Source organism: Astatotilapia calliptera, chromosome 12 (assembly GCF_900246225.1).
Source record: "Astatotilapia calliptera chromosome 12, fAstCal1.2, whole genome shotgun sequence".
Classification (NCBI taxonomy): Eukaryota; Metazoa; Chordata; class Actinopteri; order Cichliformes; family Cichlidae; genus Astatotilapia; species Astatotilapia calliptera.
Window position 1 is genome coordinate 21,127,839 of NC_039313.1, and position 19,783 is coordinate 21,147,621.

The 19,783-nt window shown below is 39.9% G+C and overlaps 1 pseudogene; it reads right to left on the minus strand.

The window, feature by feature from the left end:
* Window positions 1–15,986: 15,986 nt before the first annotated feature.
* LOC113034042 (arrestin domain-containing protein 3-like) lies at window positions 15,987–19,515 on the minus strand (annotated as a pseudogene).
* Between the last annotated feature and the right edge of the window lie 268 nt (window positions 19,516–19,783).

The following is a 19,783-nucleotide window of genomic DNA, read 5'->3' on the forward strand; positions in this document are numbered from 1 at the left end:
GCTGCCAGCTCAACAGCTAAGAACTTACCAATCATGCTTCTTCTCTGATCTTCCAAAAGTGTCATAGGTTTTTCAGCTGATTATAAACAACTGTTGGTCAGTTTCCCTGTGCAAATGCTCATTGGTCACTTTACTAGAGATGTCTTTGCAACTGTTCTTTAATGTAAATAATCACACAATCGCAACTCAGTGTATTTAGACATGTAGACATGTTGAAGATGATCTGCCGAAGTTCAAACAAAGCATCAAAATAAGGAAGAAACACATTATTTAAGTGACTTTTAATCTGGTATGGTAATTCATGGCATGTCGGCCGGTCTTGAGATTTCCAACAGAACGATCACCAGGGTTTACACAGAATGGTCTGGAAAAGGAAAGTTGGCCAGCAAGTGTCAGTTCACTGGGTGAAAATGTCCCATTGATCCCAGAGGTTAGAGGAGACTAACAATCTGTTTTGAACTAATAGGAAAGAAAAATAACTCAAATTTTCACCCATCACAACCAGAATATGCAAAACAGCATCTGTGAATGCACAAGAAACTTTAAAGTAGATGAGCTACAGCTGCAGAGGACCACACCTGCCAGCTAAAAACAGGAAACTGAAGCTATAATTCATATGAGCTCATTAAAACTGGGCAAGAGAGGATTAGATAGTCTTACAAGAAAATTCAGATCTATCTCACTTGTCTCAATATTCGCAAGCAACATAGATCCTCAGACAAGTTGCCTCTCCATCTATTTTCTGTGTATTCATCTTAACAAACCAATCTCCATTTTTTTTAAACAAGCATAGCCTAAACTGTATAGACTTCAAATACTGGATCTTAAAATATCCATTTAGATAAATGGTCATGTTTTCATATTTTGGATTTGTAAGAGCATGCACACATATCTGTAATTCACACCTATTTAAAACCAGTACCAGATCATTCTCTTTCTGTCTGTCACCTTATTTTGTCTGGCATATTCTTTTGTTCATTCATCATACCTCATTTGTCTGGCTTAAGTGGAGGTGTGAGATTATTTCCACTTAAGACCACAACTATACCGGTATTAGCATGGATCCGTGTATAGTAGTATAGTATGTATTCAACTGAGGACTGCTAGGCAAATGTGCATAGGTATACGGGTACTTATTGCACAGAAAAGTTACACATTTAAAATCTCACAATCATGTCAACATCCTAAAAACATTTTGAAAAAGCACTTTTTGGCATGAGTCTGAGTCATTCCAGTTAGGCATCAAATCATAGATGCTGCACAATAGTATTGCACAACATTTAATAATGAACTGTCATGCCACAACCTTTGTGGTGCAATCAAGAGCAGCTTTTAGTTTTACAGGTTTGTTGGGTCTTCCACGAAAGTGTAACGGCATTTTGGTGTAGTGGAAATGCCGCGCAACTGGGTCTAAATTTATATGAAAGTAATAACAGTTTAGTGACAAAATGTAATTAGTTACTAGTGCAGATAAGATTTCTGGTTCCTCTGAAATTGACACAAATGGTGCTATCAAGTGCTAGTGCACAGATTTCAATAAAAGGATGGGGAACGGGGTTGTCTGGCACCACTGTCTACTATACCCATTTTCTAGTGTTTAGTGGATGGTTGGTTAGATGTCAGTGGCCACTGACAGTCATAAGCAGGCACAGGCGTTATTGTTCAAGACCTTTATAAAAGCTCCTTTTCTGTAAATTTAGAAAAAGGCACAAGATAAACTATTCGCAGAAAGAATTACACGTACAGATTATATCTTGTATAAAGTTAGATGTAGGCTTTAAAAAAGCATAACTTACTGTTGGTTAGTTTTTGGCTTAGTTTTTTTACTTTTAAATCTTTTCACTTCAATTTCCCAGCTCAAACCCTACTTAGAAGGCCGTTTTGGAGCCGTATGGTTTTAAACAACTTTTCTTGGAAGAGCTTAGTTCAGAAACAAGACAGTAAAACATGAGCTAACTTGCTGAAATGAGAAGTTTTTACACTGAAATCAGTAGTGGGTGGATTAGTAGAAAAGGCACAAAAAGAACTTCCAGATTTTTAAATTCTACACGATTCTCTGAATAGAACAGATTAATGTTAAAAAGAATTAATGTGTACGTAAGAATTCTGTGTACTTACATTAATTATGGTTGTTCAAGCTGCCAGATTTGGGGTTTTTTTCAAGAAGCATGATGATTGATGTTAATGTTCTTGGTTTATTTAGTCCAGCTATTAATCTGACATCAACTGGTTATGTATAGCTAATAGTTTTTTACAATGCTAAGTGTATTTGATTACCATGTGTTCGACAATTATGTTATGCTAAAATAAAGTGTGTTTACTTAGTCAACCCAGAGCTGTAGTGGTTTGATAAATAAATCATAATTTTTAAACTTTAATCTCACTATATGCTCTTTACATGAGCCAGCAGTCTAGAATGTATCTCTTGCAAAATGTCAGAACAAAATGCCCTTTAAAATTTTGATGGGACTTGAATACAAGCAGTGGGATCAAACATCTTGTAACATCTCATATGTACGTTATGGCAAGAGGGAAATGCAAAAAGAATATTACAGCATGTATGCCTTGAGCAAAAATAAAGTCTGGCTAACCCACTATTTAAAGTGTTAATCTGTACCATACAATTATGCATATAATAAAAGAAACAGAGAGAGAGAGAGAAAGAGACATGAGCAAAGAAGACAAACACAGGTAAGTATTCCTACATGTCACAACATGCAATAATTGAAAAAGCTTTTCCTGGAAATAACACTGTCTTCCAGCTGCAGTTCTTGGAATAACTCTTAAAGAATAGCTCAAATGGGTTGCAGGGTAGGCCCAAAGACTACATTAGTCTAAATCACATAGCTGTTTAAAGTTCAGAGTTCAGTATTCCAACACCAATCCTTGGGAATTTGATTGGCATCTCAGGGTTTGAGAAGACATGTTCTAAGGTCATTAATCCTTTAGTCCATGAGAGTGTCATTTGCAGCCTTGGGGACATATATTCAACCTCTGAAAAAGTGTTTCTCAAAAGAGCCATTGTTGCTTTTGATGATATAGAATATTAACAGTAACGAGGGGCCCAAAGTTGAAAAGCCAGACTTGTTCTTACCTTTACAATATTATAATGTATAAATGAGACACCACAGTGACAAACAAAGTATCATAAAATCACCCCAAAAACACAACAGGGTGGGGATCGATTTAACCATGGCCAGTAACAAAAAAGCAACGTTTTACTCTCTACTGTCCACAGACATTTACAGGTGTTGCTATGTAAAAGGAAAACAAAACAAGTGCACTTAAAAGGCTCAAAAAAGGGAGTATCTTATGAACACATGTTATAACTTGACAATTGCTCAGTCTGAGAGTCTGCTTCTAGGAATTCTCTTCTTATGCGTTTCTAAGAACCAAGTCTCTTTCTTTGACAGGGTGTTGGCTCCAGCTCCGTGACAGTTTTCGGAATGGGTTGGTTAAATCAAAAGCGTACTTAGATACAAACAGCACAGCAGCTGATGGTGCAAAGTAATCCAAATTTTGCAACTGTCCAGCCTTGAATGCTAATGTCTTCATGGCTATGATTAGCATCTTTGGTTTTGATAACACACATTCCCACAGTTTCTATAACAGATGCTTGACTAAAGATTGTCTGTGGCCAAATGAGATTCAACAGAACACTTGCAATGCTCATAGAGCATTCCACCAAATGTTAGTTTAGTTTTTTAATAATGTAGATCTCCTGAGAAATAAAAACTTCTATTTATGAAGCAGGAATTAAGACAAACCACCACCCTGCCATGTACCTTTTCCTCCACAGAAAAATCTACAAAAACCATAAAAAATATAAAAGTAAAATGCAACGCTGTTGGGAAAAGACCAAAAAATAAATGGTGCAGAAAAATGTTAATCTGGTGATAAAGCGCACAGACCCATAAAATAAACATCTATGTTCCAGTAGATTTAATCAGTGGTGGCCACATGTTAAAGCTCTGAATTCTCTGAACCGAATCAACATTAAAACGTATTGTCCCACAGGAGACAAGGGAATAACTTTAGTTTGTCAGTAAATCAAAGTTTAAAAAATGTAATTGATTCAACAGGTATTCTTGGTGTTCTAGTATCTATCCATTCTCTTCCCCATGCAGAGCCTATTTCAACTACCACAGGGCAATAGGTGGGGTGCACCCTGGACAGATTCCAGAAAAAAAAAAAACATAGACGCTTCTCCTCCTCTGAGGGTGAATATTGTACACACCTGTATAAAAAGAATATTGTATTTAAGCAACAGTTGACGTAAATTTAATTTCATATAAATTTCATATTAAATGTATCATTTTATAACAGTATTTGTATTTACATTGCATGTACATGACATGCAATGTACAGGTGTGTACAAACAGGTACTCAGAGACACACGCTATCTTGGTTGGCTGCTTCCTCTAAACATATCATGCATTATCAGTCTTGTATGTTGCTCAGTAACATCCATCCATCCATCCATTTTCTTCCACTTATCCGGGGCCCGGTCACGGGGACAGCATCCCAAGCAGAGAAGCCCAGACCTCCCTCTCCCCAGCCACCTCCTCCAGCTTATCCAGGGGAATACCAAGGCGTTCCCAGGCAAGCCGAGAGATATAATCTCTCTAGCGTGTCCTGGGTCTGCCCTGGGGCCTCCTACCGATGGGACATGCCCAGAAAACCTCGCCCAGGAGGCGACCAAAGGGCATCCTTGTCAGATGCCCTAACCACCTAAACTGGCTCCTTTCAATGTGGAGGAGCAGCGGCTCTCCCGGTTGGCTGAACTCTAAAGGAGAGGCCAGCCACCCTTCGGAGGAAGCCCATTTCCGCCGCTTGTATTCGCGTTCTCGTTCTTTCGGTCACTACCCACAGCTTGTGACCACAGGTGAGGGTAGGGGCATAGACCGACCGGTAAATTGAGAGCTTCGCTTTTACACTCAGCTCTCTCTTCACCACAACAGACCGGTACAGCGTCCGCATCACTGCAGCCGCTGCAACATTCCACACATCTCCTCTACACATCACTCACTCACTTGGACACTAGAAGGGGGAATTATGTTAAAATGCTCTTCATACACTACAGCTCTGCATTTAACACCATAATTCCCTCCACACTCACCACCAAGCTGGAGCATCTGGGACTCAGCTCATCTATGTGTCAATGGATCTCCAACTTCCTAACTGGCAGACCACAGGCAGTAAGGATGGGCAGACATGTCTCAGCCTCCACCACTCTCAGCACTGGAGCCCCCCAGGGGTGTGTTCTGAGCCCCCTGCTGTACTCTTTGACTGTGTGGCCACTACCAGCTCCACCACCATCATCAAGTTTGCTGACGACACCGTCGTGGTGGGCCTGATCTCTGATAACAACGAGACGGCCTACCTGAAGGAGATTAGGAATCTGGAGAACTGGTGCCAGAGGAACAACCTCCTTCTAAACGTCAGTAAGACAAAGGAGCTGATAGTGGACTTCAGCACTAAGCAGGAGAGGAACTACCAGACCCCTGTCATCAACAAGTGCCCAGTGGAGAGAGTGGACAGCTTCAAATACCTCGGAGTTCACATCACGCAGGACCTGTCATGGTCCTGTCACATCAACACCATGGTGAAAAAGGCCCGTCAGCGTCTCTACCACCTCAGACGCTTGAGAGACTTCCAACTGCCCTCCAAGGTGCTCAGGAACTTTTACTCGTGCACCATAGAGAGCATCCTGACGGGAAACATCTTAACCTGGTTCGGGAACAGCACCATGCAGGACAGACGAGCTCTACAGAGGGTTGTGCGATCAGCTGAGCGCACCATCCGCTCCGAGCTCCCTGACCTGCACTCAATCTACAGCAGGCGGTGCCGGACCAAGGCCAGGAAGATCGTGAAGGACCTCAGCCATCCCAACAACAGACTGTTCTCTCTGTTGAGGTCAGGAAAGCAATTCCGCTCCCTGAAGACCAACACAGAGAGACTGAGGAGGAGCTTCTTCCCGCAGGCGATACGGTCTCTCAATCACACCACCACACAGTACTGACCCACACATACAGTTGTTACACACACACTGGACATTCTGGACATTGTTTTCACTTCATCACTTAAATCACTTTAAGCATATTTGCACCGCACAAGACATAATGTGGATTGCACAACACTGGACATTATATTCTTCATTTCCAGTTAATACTTGTACAGCTGCTGTTATTGTGTATATATTTATTTATATTTCTTCATACATTCTTATATAGTTCTATATTGTGTATTTTGTTGTACAGTTATTTTATTTTCAACTTTAATTTACATATTTTATCTTATTCTTTCCCAGTTAAATTTACCCTTTTTAATTTTTCATATTTATTTCCTATCTTATTCATAGCCTTTTCCTTTTTTTTGTTTTCTTTAGGTCACAAGCAGTTGTCCAAGCATTTCACTACATATCGTACTGTGTATGACTGTGTACGTGACAAATAAAATTTGAATTTGAATTTGACATTCAATATTTATAATTTACTGTTACTTGTGCTTATGTTGGCTGTTGCTGTGGTTTGCCTCTTGTGATGTTTTCTTTTTTCTTGTTTTTTTTCAGCAGGTGATTAAACAGATTTTCAGTGTCCTTTCTCTCTGTCTCTCTTCTCCTCTAGTTTTCTTTCTCTCTCCGTCGTTAACTCAGTTCCCAATTTCTTTCTCTTTCCTGTCCCCCAGCCCAGTCCATTCTGACTGCAAAAATGTAAAAGTTAAATAAATAAATAAATAATAAAGATCGATTAAACTATGACAACAAAATCCACCAGTATACCAAAAGCTGTAATGATCCACTCAAGAAAATAAATCTGTTGGACATTTGTCTTTGCCTTCAGACAGTAATTCTGATTGCTACAGTGCTGGACAGGCAAAAAAAAAAAAGAAAAGAAAGAAAGAAATTAAACTTGATTAGACCTCTCGTCTGTGTGTGTGGGTCAGTAACAAGAAAAATAATACAGTTTGTCATATACATGCAATGTAAATACAAATACAGTTATAAAATTATACATTAAATATGAAATTTATATGAAATTAAATTTACATCAACTGTTGCTTAAATACAATATTCACCACAATAATATAACTAAATCAGAACTTCCTGCTTAAGCTGAACAAAATAAACCAACTCCAATCAATAAGGTGCCACTTATATTTATTTATTTATTTAATTATTAATAAGGAACTCCATTAGCTTCCACAACAGTGGTTGCTAATCTTTCTGGGACCCAAGCCATCAAATATAATCCAATAAAACATTATGGTAGCTAAACACCATTGCCAGAGATGCCAACAGGATCAACAAACTAATTCACAAGGCTTTAACCATTATTGGCCGGAGTCAAAGAGGAATAGGAAGTCACTGCAAAAACTGCTCTCAATCATAGAAAATACATCCCATCCACTCCACTTCATGCTGCTGTGAAAACAGAGTTCATTCTCCCTCAGGCTTATTTAACCTGGCTGTAATAAGGAATGCTTCAGGAACTCATTCCTGCTGTTTTCTGGGAAACTGCACAATGATTCTTCTGTCTGTACCATACCTTATTGCAGCTGTTTTAGATTTATCTGCACAAAATATCTATTTGTGCAATTTGCTCTTCTCTCTGGCACAATCTCAACACCTTACTATACATCTCTGAAATGGTATTCCCAAGCTGGTGCTATTCAGTTTAAGTCTGTTCCACACTAAGTGAGCCTGTGGCACTTTCACTTTCACTTTAGCTATGTTGTTTATGTGCTATGGACTGCACTATTTTTATTCTTTATTCTGCTGCTATAAAACTATCATTGTCCTGGTAACATTTAAACTGATATGTTCTGTATTTATTCAACCAGAAATGATAAGTCTCTTAAAACATGCAGCACATGTTCCTGCATGCCATAATATCCAAGAATGTGTGTTTTTCTCAGAAAAAGAAATGCCTTCTAGCTGCAGGTCTTTGAATACCTGTAATGTGAACATTGGTTCAAGAGGGCAGGGCTCAAAGGTACATTATAAAAAACAGCACAGCTGTCTCCTTTGCAGAGCAATTCAATATTCCAAAAACTGACATGTGGTATGTGACTGGCATTGCAGGGTTTGAAAAGACATGTTCCCCTGCTACATGTTTTTTTCCTTCTTATCCTGGGATAAAGTATCATTTGCAGCCAGGAGAACATATAATTCTGGATAACAGTTTCTCAAAAGAGCCATTGTATGGTTGTTGATAGTATGTAAAAGTGCAAACTTAATGCTCATTAACATTAACAGTGGGCCAAAATTGGAAAGACGTGTTATTACCATTACAATATTATAATGTACGAATGTAATGCCATAAAATGACAAAAGAAATTGCAAAATAATACCACACAACTCTGAAAGGATAGGGGTCACATCAACTATAGCATCAATCAATAACATTAATTTAGCTTTGAAGAGGGAAAAAGGTTTCACATTAATGTAGAAGTACAGAGTGGGCCATTTATATGGATACACCGTAATAACATGGGAATGGTTGGTGATATTAAAGTCCTGTTTGTGGCACATTAGTATATGTGAGGGGGCAAACTCCTCAAGATGGGTGGTGACCATGGTGGCCATTTAGAAGTCGGCCATCTTGGACACAACTTTTGTTTTTTCAATAGGAAGAGGGCCATGTGACACATCAATCTTATTGGTAATGTCACAAGAAAAACAATGGTGTGCTTGGTTTCAACGTAACTTTATTCGTTCATGAGTTATTTACAAGTTTCTCTTCGTTCACAGCCATTGACATGTCGAAGAGGTTAACACGTGAGGAGCGGATCGAAATTGTGTTGATATCTGGTGAACGCAGTAACCAGGTCATTGCAGCAGTTTTCAATGCAAGACACCGTACGAGACCACCCATCTCCCATGCTACAGTTAGCAAACTGCTTGCTAAGTTTCGTGTAACTGGTTCAGTGTTGGATTTGACAAAATGTGGACGCAAGAAAACTGTTACTAATGAAGAAACATCAGTTGCTGTCCTAGCTTCATTCAGCAAGACCCCACAGCGTAGCACTCGCTGCATGTCACTGGAGAGTGGCATTAGTCGAACATCCCTTCTGCGGATATTAGCTACTCACAAATGGCACCCTTACAAACTCCAGCTACTGCAGCATCTCAACGAGGATGACCCAGATCGGTGCACAGAATTTGCAGAATGGGCAAAACAAAAATTGGAACAGGACCCTCAGTTCACGCAGAAGATTTTGTTCAGTGATGAGGCAAACTTTTATGTGAATGGTGAAGTTAACAAACAAAACCACCGCTATTGGTCTGACACTAACCCACATTGGATGGATCCCTCCAAGACTGTTGGAACAACAAAAGTGATGGTTTGGTGTGGTATATGGGGTACAACGATAGTGGGTCCATTCTTCATCAATGGAAACCTCAAGGCCACTGGATATTTGAAATTGCTACATGATGATGTGTTTCCCTCTTTGTGCAGTGAAGCTGGCATGTTCCCTGAGTTTTTCCAGCAAGATGGTGCACCACCACATTATGGGTGCCAGGTCCGAGCATTCCTAGATGAACAGTTTCCTGGAAAATGTATTGGTCGTCGTGGGCAGTTGAATGGCCCCCAAGGTCTCCCGATCTGACCCCCTTAGATTTTTATCTTTGGGGTCATCTGAAGGCAGTTGTCTATGGTGTGAAGATACGAGATATGCAGCACCTGAAACTATGGATACTGGATCCCTGTGCTGGCATTTCTCCTGCGGTGTTGCTATCAGTGTGTGAAGAGTGGGAGAAGAGGGTTGCATTGGCAATCCAACACAATGGGCAGCACATTGAACACATTTTATAAGTGGTCAGAAACTTGTAAATAACTCATGAAAGAATAAAGTTACGTTGAAACCGAGCACACCATTGTTTTTCTTGTGACATTACCAATAAGATTGATGTGTCACATGGCCCTCTTCCTACTGAAAAAACAAAAGTTGTATCCAAGATGGACGACTTCTAAATGGCCACCATGGTCACCACCCATCTTGAGGAGTTTGCCCCCTCACATATACTAATGTGCCACAAACAGGACTTTAATATCACCAACCATTCCCATGTTATTACGGTGTATCCATATAAATGGCCCACCCTGTAGATTCACTAATTGTGGTATGTAAAATAAAAACATTTATTTCTCAAAGGGGAGTACCTCGTTTCTACATGCCGTAGATTGACAGCAGCTCCTTCTGAGAGTGTCTTTCTAAGAACTGTTGTTGATGTATTTTATAGCTTTAGGGAACACCCCAAAGGTGTACTTTAATGGATCAGGTTACAGTGGGGCAAAAAAGTATTTAGTCAGCCACCGATTGTGCAAGTTCCCCCACTTAAAATGATGACAGAGGTCAGTAATTTGCACCAGAGGTACACTTCAACTGTGAGAGACCGAATGTGAAAAAAAAATCCATGAATTCACATGGTAGGATTTGTAAAGAATTTATTCGTAAATCAGGGTGGAAAATAAGTATTTGGTCACCTCAAACAAGGAAGATCTCTGGCTCTCACAGACCTGTAACGTCTTCTGTAAGAAGCTTTTCTGTCCCCCACTCGTTACCTGTATGAATGGCACCTGTTTGAACTCATCATCTGTATAAAAGACACCTGTCCACAGCCTCAAACAGTCAGACTCCAAACTCCGCCATGGCCAAGACCAAAGAGCTTTCGAAGGACACCAGGAAAAGTATTGTAGACCTGCACCAGACTGGGAAGAGTGAATCTACAATAGGCAAGCAGCTTGGTGTGAAAAAATCAACTGTGGGAGCAATCATCAGAAAATGGAAGACATACAAGACCACTGATAATCTCCCTCGATCTGGGGCTCCACGCAAGATCTCATCCCGTGGGGTCAAAATGATCATGAGAACGGTGAGCAAAGATCCCAGAACCACACGGGGGGACCTGGTGAATGACCTGCAGAGAGCTGGGACCAAAGTAACAAAGGTCACCATCAGTAACACACTACAACGGCAGGGAATCAAATCCCGCAGTGCCAGACGTGTTCCGCTGCTGAAGCCAGTGCATGTCCAGGCCCGTCTGAAGTTTGCCAGAGAGCACATGGATGATACAGCAGAGGATTGGGAGAATGTCATGTGGTCAGATGAAACCAAAGTAGAACTTTTTGGTATAAACTCAACTCGTCGTGTTTGGAGGAAGAAGAATACTGAGTTGCATCCCAAGAACACCATACCTACTGTGAAGCATGGGGGTGGAAACATCATGCTATGGGGCTGTTTTTCTGCCAAGGGGACAGGACGACTGATCCGTGTTAAGGACAGAATGAATGGGGCCATGTATCGTGAGATTTTGAGCCAAAACCTCCTTCCATCAGTGAGAACTTTGAAGATGAAACGAGGCTGGGTCTTCCAACATGACAATGATCCAAAACACACCACCCGGGCAACAAAGGAGTGGCTCCGTAAGAAGCATTTGAAAGTCCTGGAGTGGCCTAGCCAGTCTCCAGACCTCAACCCCATAGAAAATCTGTGGCGGGAGTTGAAAGTCCGTGTTGCTCGGCGACAGCCCCAAAACATCACTGCTCTCGAGAAGATCTGCATGGAGGAATGGGTCAAAATACCAGCTACTGTGTGTGCAAACCTGGTAAAGACCTATAGTAAACGTTTGACCTCTGTTATTGCCAACAAAGGTTATGTTGCAAAGTATTGAGTTGTATTTTTGTTATTGACCAAATACTTATTTTCCACCCTGATTTACGAATAAATTCTTTACAAATCCTATCATGTGAATTCATGGATTTTTTTTTCACATTCTGTCTCTCACAGTTGAAGTGTACCTCTGGTGCAAATTACTGACCTCTGTCATCATTTTAGGTGGGGGAACTTGCACAATCGGTGGCTGACTAAATACTTTTTTGCCCCACTGTAGGTTCAAAGCATACTTAAAGTTCAAATGACACAATAACTGACAGTTCAACATCCTGCAGATGTTCCAAGACTCTCTGTCTTTCAAAGATTCAAAGACATCTTCTTTTTTTCTTTTCTTTTTTTTTTGTGAGCTGTCCAAGTTTATTTCTGACTCGTACATACAAACAAAGCTAACATATCACAACGTTATGGTCAAAAAACTGCCACAGCGCACATTTTCCTTTTTTTTTCTTTTTTTTTTTTTAACAGTAGATACTTTTTTTAATTTCACGTGTTGAGAATGAAAAAAGAAAACAAGCAGAAGAAAATGAGAGCAATAGAATAAACAACATCACGATGATATATGGGAATACAACAGTAAATACTAAATATTAAACATTATTGTGCAGCACGTAAGATCGACAGCGCACAGTGTGCTTTGAGGTAGGAGACAAAAAGGGTGTAGTTTGTGTGTGTGAGCACCCGTGTGTACACCTGTGAGCATGAACGCGCTTGTTTTTAAAAGGTTCCTTCATGTAATAATCTGCTAGAGGGTGTGGGGAGCCACAGCCCAGTCCTCCAGGGCATGAAGCAGGTATGGAGGAGATCAAAACTCCAGACATCCAGAGGCCCTCAGAACACAAGAGACCAAGGAAGACCAACAGAGGGGCAACCACGCCACTATCCCAGAAAGAGCTGAGGAGAGCCCCAGATGAGGGCTCACTCAGCAGCCGCGGAGCAGAAGCCAGGGGTGTTGCAGTGACGTGCCCGTGAGCTCCGCTGGCAGCCAGCTGTGCCAGAGTGACCGAGCCCCAGGCCGAGAGGCTGAGGGCACCCCACCCCCGAAGCGGCCCGAGCGAGCCCCAGGCTCCAGGCCCCGATAAGCAGCCACCAAGGAGTGAGCCTGGACGCCCATCCCCGGACACAAAGAACCACCAATGCACCGATGTCTGAGGGCATCTGCCACTGGTAGGGGAAGTGGTGGGGGAGATAGGCCTCCATACCTTGGAGGACCAAAGACATCTTCAGGTCTGTGACTGGCATCTCTGATAGTTTCTTCCTGTTACCTTCTCAATAGATCACTGGATGAAGACTTTGTCTACGGCCTGGAAAATGTACACTCTCAAAAATAAATTCGAAGCTTGCAATTGCTCAACAATTTTATTGATGTAAATATCAAGAGAAATGTTAGATTGCATCTACTTACCAGTAGTTCAGGTCAAAATGTTTTTTATTACAGATTATTATTTGAGCTTCAACCAGTACTAATCAGTTAAAATACAGGGCCTGGACTTCAGTGTGGGAGTCCACTGGCAACCACTGGCCAGTATATAGTTGCAGTAAAAAACAAAGAAAAGAAAAAAAGCCACGCACTTAAATGTATAGCCTGCTCGAACCTCTATAGAGAGCTAAATATGATTTTAGTTTTATTATCTGCCATAGTCGGAATTAGTGTGTAGCCTTTTTGTGGCCAAAAATCTGACAACAAATCAGGTAAGTATACAAAATGACCGTTAAGTGATTTAACAGAGACCACGCAGGTCGTCACAAAATGCACAAGCCACAAGCCCTGGCAAGTGTTTCACCTCTAGAACCTTACTGTCACGATCCTGGGTCTTATGACCCAGTGTTTTGAGTTTTAGTTCTTTTGATGTTTATAGTGTATGTTTAAGCTTATTAAGTTTCCTATGTTCATTTGCTTATTAGTTCCCCCTTGTGTTTTCAACCCCTGTGAAGTCTCCCTTGCCCTTCGTGTGTTTCATGTCTGTGGGTCTTATGTTGTCAGGTCTGCGTCTCATTATATTTCCTGTTTTATTTTGGAGGGGTCCTGTGTTCCTATGTTCAATGTTTTTAGTGTTACTCTCTCCTTGTGACGTCGTTATGTTCATGTGTGTCAGCTGTTTCTCCATGTGTTCCCACTTCCCTCATTATCCTCCTGTGTGTATTTAGTCCGTGTGCTTTCAGTCATTCTTTGTCAGGTTGTCTGCTCATCCATGTCACAACTTCAGGTATCTATGTCAGTTCACCATGTTTAAGGTTTTTTCCATGTTTAGTTTTAGTTCACCCAGTTTAGGTTATTGTTTAGTTTCCCCAATGCCCTTTTATTTGTACCCTTTTTGCTAGCCTCAATAAACGGCTTGTTTTTTGTTAAATCCACGCCACATTCAGTTTTTGGAGTCTGCGTTTTGGGTCCTTTTTGTCAACACATACAGTCTGCCCTCGCCGGACTGTGACACTTACATCTCCAGCATACATAGAACCACTTATGCAACAATTAAATATTCTTTAAGATAAAATGCAGCTCTCTCCTAAGGATAGCACTGCAAGAAGGCTTTCTCATCCTAAATATGTGAACAATAATTACATACACCAAGTCAATTTCATTTTTATACTACATTTAAAAGTGCAGTTGGCAGTTTTACATTAACTGTATCTAAAGAAAAAGTAAAACACAGACAAGCATACAAAAATGAAAACCAAGCAAAAAGCACAACAATGATAAACAGCATGAAAATTGTGGGATAAAATTATAAAAGTAAAAAATGAAAAACAAACACGGATAAAATCTAACAATAGAAAATACATAAAGCAGTTACAATACAGTGTTATACATATTTTGATATGAAGTTATCTTTATTGCTACCAATTGTTTCAACTACACTATCAATTATGAGACAAATGTCTGAATATCCTGGGAAATTACTGACATAAACAACTGTCTGATGATGCTGTTATAAAACCTACTGACAACAGTCAAGCAACAAAGATAAGACATGGGTACTGTGCAAATTCCCTGCTGACTCGGCCTCAGGATGTCTAGAGGCAAGAACCAAGCGCACCCAAATGAGCGCACCAGTGATCATGTGCGCATCACGCAGAGGGAGAGTGAGGGACAAAAAGCAGCAGCAGAGCATGGCAGTTGTATCGCAGTTTGTGTGATTCCGTGTGCGTTAATGAGACTGTAAGTGTTATTGCCTTTGACAGGTTAACTGGTATGATAATAGTTATAGTTGTTTGTGTATGTTTAAGCTAAAGTTATGCCTCAGTACACTGCTACCACGTTAGTAGGTTTATTTAATTATTTAATTAACTAGCACTAAGTTAATACCAGTGGCCAGAATCTCCCCCAATGATTATATCCCGCGGTTAAAGGATTTTTCTGTTGTTTATTGTTTAGTTTAACTGTTGTTAGCTTGCCACATGCTTGCCTTAGTACTAGCAACTGGGAAGATATGTGCTATTTAGCCAACTTCTGGTCTTACGGCGACCCCTTGTGGACATTGTAAAATATTGCTGTGTCTGAGTAGATGATGTGTTCTGATTGTTGCTTGGTTGTCTTTGAGCCTGCTAATTATAGTGTTACCTGTTTCTGTTTCCAGACAACCATGCTTATAGTCACCGATACTGCACCCGCCACAATTATAAGTGCATATCTTCTGTGAAGCTTCATTAAAGACGGTGAACTAAACTCCTGGACTGCTGCAGTCTTTCTGACCAAAGACTTAGGCCAGACTTGTATACCCAGCACTTCCAGTATATATATATATATTCTACAGGTACAATGTAGCAAAGACAAAAAGAATAACTGTAAAAGTAAAATTCACAGCAAATTTACGAACTAATTAGTTACCTGCAGACGCATGCTTCTGAAAAAAGAAATGAAAAAAGCACACACACCGCTAGCTCTAATTAATAATGCCACACTGCACTTTTTATTCCCTTTACAAACTAATTGTCATGAGTTATGTATTGCTTTTTTCATACAACTTAAGAATCCAGGAGCTGCATTTTGAATCATTTACAGTGGAGAAAGATGATATACCTCTCAAATCTAGGCAAAAACAACGACCACAGAGGAATCGTTGGATCAACAAAAAAAATATAATAAGAGACTCAAAGACCTCTTTTGAGATCAGAGATTGCAGTATGAATCTCTGTCTGCACTGTTACATTTGGTCATGCTGGACTTCTGCTGCCATCAACAGGTGAAATCTGGGCTCAATGACATGATTTAATTCCACTTTCTTTTCTTTCAGATACTTTAAAAGTTACAGTTTGAGGAATAGCCTCTGACCAATTTGGTTTTCACCTTAACAGTTATTTTTAAGGTGTCACTTACTGCTCACATTTAGTTTATTAATTTGCTCAGTTACCAGTTCAGGGGAAAGAGATGGTTCTCCCTGTTGAAATTGAGGCGTAGCAGGAGGGTATGCAGGTACTGAAGGTGATGTGAATCCTGGAACTGAAAACCCGTATGGAGCAGCACCTTGTGGCCACTGGTTAAAATTGCCACTTGTTATGTTTGCATGCTGAGCGGGATCTAGTGAGGGACAAGCACCTGATCCAGTGGGGAAGGCAAGGGAAGGGTAGTTGCTGTAACTTGGAGCCCAGGCTCTCCCAGGTGGGTAAGGGCCCACAGGCTCCCCAGGCTGAATGGCTGCAAATCTGTAAGGAATGATGAGCAGTGGAAACACCACCTCTGGGTCAAAGGCAAAACTAATGTCCAGATATACCTGGAAAAAGTCAGAGATTTAGAATCAAATCAGACTAAAGTAACCATCAAATTAAAAGTGCAATTATTAAAACTACCAATTTTACTTTTTTAATTTGACATATAATTATTATTTGTTATGCTTTTTTATGCAGCGTCTTATCTTCATAGTAGTTATTAATTATTTAAGAGGTTAAGACACACATTTTCTTTATCTATTATTTACCTACAAACATTTACAACCAAAGTTCACCATGAAATCCCTATGACATAGTTTTATACCTTTAACTGATATTCAACTGAGATGATATCACAGTTACGGAGGGTGGCGATGGCATCACTAGGAATCTTCAACTGGCGGGAGGCAGTTTGCTCTGAGTTTGGACGGATAGTGTCCCCGACCTCTTTGAACAGAGTCTCATCACAGGTTTTAGTCTTGCCATCGCATCTGTACACTATTTTCTGCTGAAGTTTGAATTTGGGTTCTATGTTCTTGGAGGAAGAGTTACAGATTTTGGCAACAACAGATAAAGTTTCACCTGTCAATAGCAAATGTTAACAATGAGCTTAATTTTTAAATCTATTCACATTTTATTTTGTAAGTTGCAGATATTTTACCTGGAAAACAAACTCCTCTGCTAATGGTAGCAGACATTTGAACCTGTCCCTTAGAGAAAACACCGACGTCTTTACTCACTGAACTAGATTGTGGACACTGTAAAGAACCAGACAGACATTTTTTTTTTTTCAGATCAACTCAATTGTAATCCAGATGTCAAATTTATAACACATCATTGTAGTGTTTACCATTACTTGAGGAGTGTTTAGAAATGCCTTAGAAACAAACTTGATCTCTTTTTGTACTGCAGAAGGCAAATGCCAGCTCCGAGATATCTTTGCTTCAACCACATAGACAATTTTTCCATGTTTCCCCTGGAAGGACGAAGGCATGTTCCTAAAAAAACAGAATCTAGTTATTTGTAAAAGCAAACTACAGCACGGTATTAATGCATGAAGCCAGAAATTCCCACATACTCCTCTGGGATTTTAAGCCTGAATTTAAAAGTGTGGGCCCCTTGGGGAAGTGAAGTGCCTGCAAGAGAAATATGATTAAACTTGTATGTCCAAATGGTCCTGCTAGGAATGGCACAATAACAACCTGTGTTCAAAAATTTCAGCCCCATCACTCACATGGTGAAGTTTTTAACACGCTGAGTGTTGGAGCCTTGCCAGTAAAGAAATATGTAAATGATGGAAATTCTCTGTTGGTTTTTTTTTCCAAAGTTCACAGCAATCTCTCTTTCTGGGATTTGACTATCAAAAAATATTGAAATTAGGGGAAGTTTGCCAATAAATTAATAGCAGTGATAACTGTTTTTACTGAGAAGGAAGCTGAAGTACCAGGAAAGACCTGACACAAGCAGGAAAAAAACAAGCAACTTCCACATGGGGTTGGCCCTCTAAATGTGGCCCATAAACCCTTCCCATAGCTACACCCTACATTGTGTCGAGTGACTATCTGCAACGTGCAAGACCCAAAGTGAAAGGCTAAATAAATATTTATTAACTTTGCTCTCAGAAGTAACAAAAAAATTTAATAACCACTCCACTAATTGCTTTGCCAGCTGCCGTGGTTGCGCCAAAAAAGTGATCATCAGCAAAAAAGTGATTAGGGGTATTTGTTAAAAGATTATTGTGGGAATACAAACAGTTCTAAGTGACTTATTGGCATATAATTTGTCAAAAATATGTCAAACATATCTCTTGTGAATCATAAAAGTCATTCTGAGCCAGAAAATATGTTTGAATCACAAGGTACAAGCCACAATCTATTTTTGGCAAAATGACTGTTGCATATCTTTTATTTATCTTGAAAAAAGTGTCACTGACATTAAAATGTGTTTTTCAAGAGAGATCTGCCCAAGAAGTCATGAGAAATTATAACGAATACAAAAACACATTTTTCTAATCATACTTTAAGTGCCCAAAATTAACTAGCTTGACACAGAGTGATAAAGATTCTTGCAAAACAAGTATTTTCTTTATTTCATAGACAAGCAAGGCTGGATGGGGGTGGGGATGCTCTCCAATTTAAGTGTTGATGCATGCTTAATTATCCAGATAAGAACAATTTCTGTGATATGCATTTTAAGCTTGCCAGTCTTCCTTTACCTCACTTGGATCCACAGGTGTCACAGTTCTGATAAATGTATACCAATTGATTGCTAGTGGCAACCTTCATGAGAGTAGTTGTTGCGGATAACACATCAAAGCTCATTTTCCACTCTAAGTTGGCAGTTACACAAACTTCAGGTTTACATGGGGAAATAAATCAGCCCTCTTCTGGATGAGTCCTGTCTCCACCTGAGCACTCGGACATGTTGATAACTCAGCCATAAACTCTATGAAAAGCATCAGAATTTAAAATCATTCCAGAATAAGCAAATAAGTGAAGAATAAGGGAAGAATATGTGTGTTTATACTTCTATACACACATATTAGGAAAACAAAACACCACGGCTTGTCACGGGTTAGCCAAGAAAAGCAGATAATAGAAAAATTACAAGATTAGACTCAAGAGGTACACAGCAGAAGTGACGAAGCCAAGATGAAGGATATATAAGAAAAGTAGTATTTATACACACGAGGTAAACATGTAATGGGACAGAAGGCGGTGACATGACAAACCTATAAGCAATTAAGACAATCAAAAAAAAAGATGAGAATTAAATGATTATAAAACTCCAAAGGACTCAAAAACTCTGAGAAGAGGCCAGAGAACATGACAAAAACACTATATTCCTTCATGAGGACTGAAATGGCAACAAAAAGTCCTGCTAGGAATGGCACAATAACAACCTGAGTTCAGGTTTTAAATGCTTGAACCCCTTACCTCAAGCATTCTCTGCAAATAGAAATTCCTTCACTTTGAAATATCTCCAGTGACTATAATGAAATTCCCTTTCCTCTCCATTACTTTCTGTCCACTTTACGATAGAGTCTCCTTTGGCTTTCACGAAAACGCTCTTGACTTTGACGTCTTTGGTCAGTCGGAAATTAACTGTGCCCACTATAGTATCTCCTTCAGAAAAAGCATGATCTTCACTGATTGCCTCGTAAGTCACATTAAAGTCTTTTATCCGTGACATTTCAGAGCTGTCAGTGAAATGCTTTTCTCAGCACAGATAAACTGATCAGACGGGCAGATCAAGAAATTTCAACCCCATCACTCAAAAGGAGGAGTTTTTAAAACGCTGAGTGTTGGAGCCTTGCCAGTCATGTAAATGATGGAAATTTTCTGTTGTTTTTTTTTTTTTTCAAAGTTCACAGCAATCTCTCTTTCTGGGATTTGATAATCAAAAAATATTGAAATTAGGGGAAGTTTACCACGAAATTAACAGCAGTGATAATTGTTTT